We start from the raw sequence: 8,490 nt of genomic DNA, 5'->3' as shown, positions 1-8,490 counted from the left end.
GGAGGGTTGGTGCCCCTAAGGGTCAACTGTAAAATGTTTCTAAGCTGTTTTGTGAGCTGCTCTAGCAAATTAATCCAACCCAAGGTGGGGTTCATTGGAACCTCCAATCTATATCCAGTTGGTCAGAAGCACAGGTGATAACCTGGGTTTGTGATCGGCATCTGAAGTTAAAGTGAGGGCAGCCTTGTAGGACAGCCCTCAACGTGTGGGATCTGATGCTATCTCATGGTAGAGAGTGTCAGAATTGAGTTGAATTGTAGGGCACCCAGCTGGTGTTTGAAAATTAATTACTTGTTGGTGTCGGGGAATCCACCCCCTACACTGTAGTTGGGTAAGCAGAACCTAAATAATTTGTTGGAAAAATGTGGAAGAATGGCAAATTATACTTTATAGTAGAAAGCCAACTACTAAATGTAGAAAAAATAAATTTGGTAATCATCATGATAAAAATTAATCCAGGCAAGAATCATCACCAGATTCTAATTTTTTTAAGTTTATTTATTTATTTTGAGAGAGACAGAGACAGCCTGAGCAGGGGAGGGGCAGAGAGAGAGGGAAAGAGAAAGAATCCCAAGCAGGTTCCATGATGCCATATGTGGAACCTGACATAGGGCTCGAACTCACAAATCACGAGATCATGACCTGAGCTGAAACCAAGGGTCAGTCACTTAACCGATTGAGCCACCCAGGCACCTCAAGAATCATGAAAAGATTCTAAAACTAGTGAATGAAAGTCCACAGTTCAATAAGGTAGTGACATCATTTGAAAGAATCTTCCTCGGGGCGCCTCGGTGGCTTGGTTGGTTGGGCGTCCGACTTCGGCTCAGGTCATGATCTCACGGTTGGTGAGTTCGAGCCCCGCGTCGGGCTCTGTGCTGACAGCTCAGAGCCTGGAGCCTGCTTCAGATTCTGTGTCTCCCTCTCTCTCTGCTCCTCCCCTGTTCATGCTCTGTCTCTCTCTGTCTCAAAAATAAATAAACGTTTAAAAAAATTAAAAAAAAAAAAAAAGAAAAATAGAGAAAGAAACTTCCTCAAAAAAGGAAGAAAAAGATACTATGATAGAGAGCCCTGGAAGGTGTCACTTTAACCAAGCGGTCAAAAACAACATTACCAGTCATATGCTTCCTGATATATTGCACCAAAAAGGATACATATCACTACTATAATATTGCTAACAAAAAAAAAATGCATATCATGATCTAATGAGGAAAGAAGTGATAGAAGTTCTACATAACAAATGGACTGTATTCACCAAAAATACTGATGTTATAAAGCAGGTCAGAAACTGCTTTTTGAATTGTGTACAGTTCTCCACTGCAGATTGTGCAGTCTTACTCCAGAGTCCTAGGAATCTGTATTAATAGTCTTTTATTGGGGCTTGCCATAAACTCTAAATGGTGTCTTTTAGAGAATGACCAACCAAGAAACAGCCCCTTAATTATAGAGAACAAACTGATGGTTACCAGAGGGGAGGTGGGTGGGGGAGAGTGGGTTAAATACGTGATAGGGGTTCAGGAGTGCACTTGTCGTGATGAGCACTGAGTGGTGTATGGAAATGTTGAATCACTATTGTACACCTGAAACTAATGCAACACTATATATTAACTAACTGGAACTAAGGTAAAAACTGGAAAAAAAAGTTGTGTCTTTTGTCAACTTTCATACCCATAATAACATAGAGTCTCCCAGATTATATGTGACAAGCAGTAGAAACACTTGGATTACAGCCTTTTCCTGAGGCAGAGCCCTTTTCTGCTCTGAACCCCACTCACAGCTGAGACCATTTTGTGTCACTCAATATATGGGCTGGAACAGTATTGCCACTTATGGATTGTGCTTTGTGCAGAACCCCAAAGGGCATTCTAGGAATTGAGCTTTCTTCTTTGTGGAGGAATGTTTGAGATGCAATCATGTTCCCTTCACTACAGAGGAGATGTGTTGCCATATCTCAGACCACTGACCCTTAACATTTTTACCAATGGTGTGAACTCCTCTCTTTGGAATGCATTCACCTGACCAGGGCTTTCAACATATTTGCTACTTCTTACTGGTCTAGTTAGCAAGCTCTAGTCAATATGTTGGAAATTGTTGATGTTCTGTAGAATGTCCAGACAGGTAGATGTCTTCAGAGTATATGACATCAAAGGGTAGGAAATTTACTATAGACCTAGGACAGGACTGTAAACATATATTGTTATCTCTTCCCAGTAAATTCATACTATTTATAATCCTCCCTTTTGATAGAAACAAAAATATGTATTTGCCACCTCAGGGACTGCTTACCATGTACTTTGGTTGTGTTCATCTCCTCTAGCAGAGACACCACTTCTGGCACAGTAGCAACAATTGGGGATAGTAAATGTTTGAGTTTGCAGTAGTCCACTAATACAATATGGAATGTGTTTGGATTTTGAAAGTATGAGACTGACAGATTAAATGGAGATATGATAGAGACCACCAATCCTGCATTCTATAGGTGCTGCTACCCTTAGAATGTAGGATTGATTTTTACTTACTGTCTTGGTTGAGAATGGGAGTAATTTCTAAAGCTTTTGCTTGGCCTTTCACACTATCATAGCTCTTACCCTACAGGCCAAGAAACCAATGTGAGGTTTGGCCAACTACCAACATTACCTATTCTAATTGCAAATTTTGCACTGTGTACCCAAAGGATTAACTGTAAGATGGGGCTGGACCAGAACTCCATTCACTCATTCATTCATTCAAAGTAAGCTGTACATCCAACATGGGGCTTGAACTCAAGACCCTGAGATCAAGAGTCACATGCTCTACTGACTGAGCCAGCCAGATGCCCCAGGACTCCATTTATTATCTGGCCATTATATGTCCTCACTCTGACTGGGGTCCATGTGATGCATTGAATTTTTGGATTCCAGCATCAGTTTGGACCCTATGTCCAACAGTCCTTGCAATGTTTGTATATTTATGTAGCCCAGGGAAGAGCTACTTAAGTAAATGAACATAGCTCTAACTGGGAAAGCACTGAAAGAATTATTGCATTCACTTGTCAACATTTTGAAGGGTCCTGCTTTCTGGGGACCAGGCCTCTCTTTCAATCCAAGAGTTATGGGTGTTAAGCTGGCTCAATTCTGGAAACTGAGCAAGGGATGGTGATTTACATTAGGTAATAAGTTTCCTAATAATCTATTCTTGATTTCTTTTGATTGTACTGATCAAAAAGAACCCTTGTCAGAGGCCCATCTATTTGGCTCTGAGAGATACTGTATTCTGCTAATCACTTTCATAACCTTCTACAGGTCAGACCATCCTGGCTGGCATTTTGATTTTTCTGCTCGAAATAATAATTTAATCCATCTGACTCTGATCATTCCATACTACCAGTTGTTTATTATTTTAAGTTACTACCACTTCCTTTGCTATCATTAATCCAATTTTTTTAAAGATTTTATGTTTAAGTAATCTCTACATCCAACATGGGGCCCAAACCTACAACCCCAAGATCAAGAGTTGCATTCTTTACTGACTGAGCCAGCCAGGCACCCTGAGCCCAATTCTGTAATAGCATATCTTACTTCCTCATCCCTTACCTACAGAGGAGAACAGCCACTAAAATTTTTAGTGGTATGATTATCTGTATTACCACCATATTTTTACCATTTGGTATAAGGTATATCCTCTGGGCCCTACTTTGAAGCATATATATCATGGTGGCTTTTCTGATATTACATAGTGTAACAAAATGGTCTAGTATGCTATGAGCATTTTATGAGGTTTTTTTAAATTTTTAAATTTTTAATTGATTTATTTTTATTTTATTTTTTTAGGGTGTTTTTGTTTATTTATTTATTTTTTTTTTTTAAATTTTTTTTCAACGTTTTTTATTTATTTTTGGGACAGAGAGAGACAGAGCATGAACGGGGGAGGGGCAGAGAGAGAGGGAGACACAGAATCGGAAACAGGCTCCAGGCTCCGAGCCATCAGCCCAGAGCCTGACGCGGGGCTCGAACTCACGGACCGCGAGATCGTGACCTGGCTGAAGTCGGACGCTTAACCGACTGCGCCATCCAGGCGCCCCTGTTTTTGTTTATTTTTGAGAGAGAGAGAGAGAGAGAATATGAGTGTGGGAAGGGCAGAGAGAAAGAGAGACACAGAATTGGAAGCAGACTCCAGGCTCTGACCTGTCAGCACAGAGCCCGATTTGGAGCTTGAACTCACAAACCACAAGATCATGACCTGAGCTGAAATCGTACGCTTAACCGACTCAGCCATCCAGGTGTCCCTTTTTGTAATTATTTAAATGAGCATTTATTTTTATTTTATTTTATCTTTAATGTTTATTTTTGGGAAAGAGAGAGTGCACAAGTGGGGAGGGGCAGAGAATCCCAAGTGGGCTCTGTGCTGTCAACACAGAGCCCCATGTGGGGCTCCAACTCCCAAACTGTGAGATCCTGACCTGAGCCGAAATCAAGAGTCAGACACTTAACCGACTGAACCACCCAGGCACCCCTTTAATAAGCATTTTACTACCTTCCCCTACTGTCTGCAGTGTTATGTCTGGGTTTTCTCACTCAGTTATAAAGACTATTGCTTTTCCCATGCTTCAGCATATTCATACAATAGCTGTGGGTCCTTGTCAAGGTGTTAAATCCTGTATCCCAGAAGAGCTCTCACAAATCAATAAACTTTCCATTTTCTAATGTCAGGGAGCAAGAATTTCTGTTCCCTTCAGAGGGCCTTCTAGCTAGACTAAGAATCAAACTGACATGAGCTAGATTAACAGGAGAAAGTAAAATTTAATAGCATATGTACAGGGAATCCACACGAACCTGGAAATTCCAAAGACAGGCAAAATGAGTATATATGTCATCCTGAACTAATGAGATGGGGGTAGGGGTCTGGGACTTCAGAGGAAAGGAATACAATTCACAGGAAATAAGAAGCAGATATTTGGTAATTAGATGTTTGCCCTGCCATACAGATGGGTCACTCAGATAAAATTTATCTCTGCTAATAACCCTTATTCTGGGAAAGATCCCCAATATAGAGTTTCCTACCTAGTTAAGGGAGGGGCAAAATTCTCTCTTGAGGCTGTCGGGTCTCAGTTGCCTTCAGCTCAGAATCATCTTCATGTCAAAGCGGCCCATCATAGGGGTGCCTGTCCTCAGCTCCTACACTAACATTATGTTCTGCCCATACTTGGTCCAGTGCCCTCTGATCGCAGTCCTACACTAACTGTTATAGCTCTTGGTGGTGTATGTTGACTAGAAACTTCAGATTTCTTTACAAGATAGTCTCTTTTCTTCTTTCTTTTTTTTAAATGTTTATTTTTGAGAGCGCGCGAGAGAGCATACATTTGGGATGGGGAGAGGCAGAGAGAGTGGGGGACAGAGCATCCAAGTGGGCTCTGCACTGACAGCAGTGATCCCGATACGGGGCTTGAACTCACAAACAGCGAGATCATGACCTGAGCTGAAGTCTGATACTTAACCCACTGAGCCATCCAGACACCCCTAATGTTTTTTTTAAATTTATTTATTTTGAGAGAGAGAGAGGGAGAGAGAGAGAATCTCAAGCAGGCTCCACGGTGTCAGCACAGAGCCTGATACAGGGCTTGATCTCATGAACCTTGACATCATGACCTGAGCTGAGATCAAGAGTCAGAGTCTTAACCAACTGAGCCACCCGGGTGCCCCTTCTATGTCATCTTTTATCACTTTTGGTAATTGATATTTGTGATTTTTAAAATTTAATCTAAATTCTCAAATATATTACTGAAAAGTTATTTGTAATATCTTTTTATGTGTTTTTAATGTCTTAAAGGTTTGTATTGATGTCCCTTTCTTTTTCTCTGATATTGGTAATTTTATCCCCTAACCTGACAAAACATGTTTAGTATTCATTAATTAATGTTAGATATTCCAAAAGATGAATATTTCCTTTTATTCTCCATTATATGCTTGTGTTCTATTTAATTAAATTCTACCTCTTTAGTACTTGTGAAATAATATATGTTTTCCTTATCTTCGAGTGTCTATTAAACAGTAATCTTTTTTTTTATAATTTTTTTAATGTTTGTTTATTTTTGAGAGAGAGAGAGCATGACTAGGGGAGGGACAGAGAGAGAGAGAGAGAGAGAGAGAGAGAGAGACAGAATCCCAAGCAAGCTCCAAGCTGTCAGCACAGAGCCTGATGCAGGGCTCAAACTCACAAGTGATGAGATCATGACCTGAGCTGAAGTCAGACACCCAACCAATATAGCCACCCAGGTGCCCCAACAGTAATCTTTTTTTAAAGAGTTCAGCTTTTTATTGAACAGGTTACAGAAAGGATTTAGTCAAAAAGACCAAAGCCCATGTCATCATCAGACTCTTCTGATTCTTCTTTCTTTGCTTCCACTTTCTTCTCCTCACCTGGGGCAGCAGTAGTGGAAGGAGGGCCTCCTGCTTGTACAGCACTGGCTGCTGGGGCAGGTCCACCGGCCTCTACCTTGCAGATGAGACTCCAGATGTTGATGTTGGCCAGAGCCTTTGCAAACAAGCCCTGCCAGAAAGGTTCAACATTTACACCTGCTGCTTTAATGAGGGCATTGATATTATCCTCTGTGACAATCACCTCCTTATCCACTCAGCAGAATAGGTGCAGGCGAGCTCTAACATGGAGACCATGGTGCAGGCGAGTGCTGAGCAGGTGCTGCCCGGCATGGTGCTAATGGCCAGACGAAGTGAGGGGCTCACCTCAACATGGCCTTAGCTTCCTTGCTCAGAAATACTGAGTACCTTAGTGGCAGCAGAGGAAAGCTAATATAATTTTTGAGGTAGAATCCTTCCCAGTTTGTAATATATTTAAAGCAATGATAATAATATTTGCCTTAATCCACAGTTCATGTGTCTTTCAAGTTTTCTAACTAGCTGTATATATACATGTGCAGTAAAGGAGTGGTAAACGTCTATCACAGAGCTAGAAAATTCTCAGTTTGGACCCTAACTGGATTTTTTAAATTAAGTTTATTTATTTATTTTGAGAGAGAGAGAGAGAGAATGGGCAGGGGAGAGGCAGAAAGAGAGGGAGAGAGAGAATCCCAAGTAGGCTCCCTGCAGTCAGCACAGAGCCCGACACAGGGCTTGAACTCACGAATCATGAGATCATGACCTGAGCTGAAACCAAGAGTTGGATGTTTAACTGGTTGAGCCACCCAGGCACTCCTAACTGGATTCTTTTTTAAGTTTATTTATTTTCAGAGAGAGAGAGAGAACATAAGGAGGGGAGGGGCAGAGAGAGAGGGAGAGAGAGGATCGAAACCACAAACCATGAGATCGTGACCAAAGTTGAAATCACAAGTCAGTTGCTCAACTGATGAAGCCACCCAGGTACCCTTAACTGGATTTCTTAATAGCTATATTAATGGACAAATTTACATATTTCAAACTCACTTTTCTTGTCTGCAAAATGGAGATAAAAACATATTCCTATTGGTATTATTGAAAGAGAGGGAACCTAAAACCCAGCCCTTTCTAGATTCATTGTAAATGTTGGCCTCATTCCATTTTTCTTTGTTTTGTTTTGTAAGTATAGTGTAGGGGAGGAAAAATAATTTTTCCCCTACCTCTGTAGGTTCTTGGCTGAGACACGCTGTAATAAAACACAGATTAACAAGAGAAAAAACTAAGTTTAATAATATGTATACCTCCCATATATATGGGAGAGACCCAGAAAAACTGAGTAACTCCCAGAGATGGCCCAAGCCACTGCCTTAAATAACATCTCCAGCTAAAGACAAAAGATGTTGGAGGGGGAGAAGTAATGGGAGGTTATCAGGCAAAGCACAGTAAACAGGGTATGGTTGTTATGCATATTTAAGTCCACTCTTCTCAACTGACAAGTTTCTAGAGATTTAGTTATCCTGGTACAGAGAGAGAGAGAGAGAGAGAGAGAATAATTATAACTGTAGATGTCTCTTACTGAAGGGTAATTTCTACTCTTTTTTTTTCTTTTTTAATTAAGTAAGTTTTAAGTCCAACATGAACTTGAAATTGTGACCCTGAGATCAAGAGCTACATGCTCTACTGACAGAGCCAGCCAGGTGTCCCTCTACTCAGTTTTTAGAGCTCATTCTATGTCTGCTGTTTCTTAAAAATAATCAGCCTAAAATAATCCTTATGCCAAAGAGACCTATTTTGTGGACAAATTTGGCTTCCCTTCAAAGAAATTGAAATGCAAAAGTGAATAGCCCCTACAAGGTAATATGTAAATTAGCAATTAAACAAGACTATAATTCAGACTTCCTAACTCATTGTTGAGGTAGAATATTCCCTCAGGAAAATTATTTACAAAAGAAGAAAAAAACAATTAGCCATTTTTAGTGTTTGTTCAGAAGTTATCATATAGACCCTAGCTTTCACTTTTAAATATTTCCTATAAAACTAATATTTTTCCCTGTTTACACATCATTTTGCCAAAAGACTTGATTTTTTACATTGATCTTTAATCCATTTATGCCTTGATTTCAGC

General features: G+C 40.4%; 1 pseudogene; it reads right to left on the bottom strand.

Moving 5' to 3' along the window:
* Positions 1–6,265: 6,265 nt before the first annotated feature.
* LOC145713950 (large ribosomal subunit protein P1 pseudogene) lies at positions 6,266–6,647 on the bottom strand (annotated as a pseudogene).
* Between the last annotated feature and the right edge of the window lie 1,843 nt (positions 6,648–8,490).

The sequence above is a fragment of the Panthera onca genome, chromosome X (genome assembly GCF_046562875.1).
Source record: "Panthera onca isolate mPanOnc1 chromosome X, mPanOnc1 haplotype 2, whole genome shotgun sequence".
Taxonomy (NCBI): domain Eukaryota; kingdom Metazoa; phylum Chordata; class Mammalia; order Carnivora; family Felidae; genus Panthera; species Panthera onca.
The sequence above is the reverse complement of the archived record's forward strand: the minus strand, read 5'-3'. Positions and strand labels throughout refer to the sequence as shown.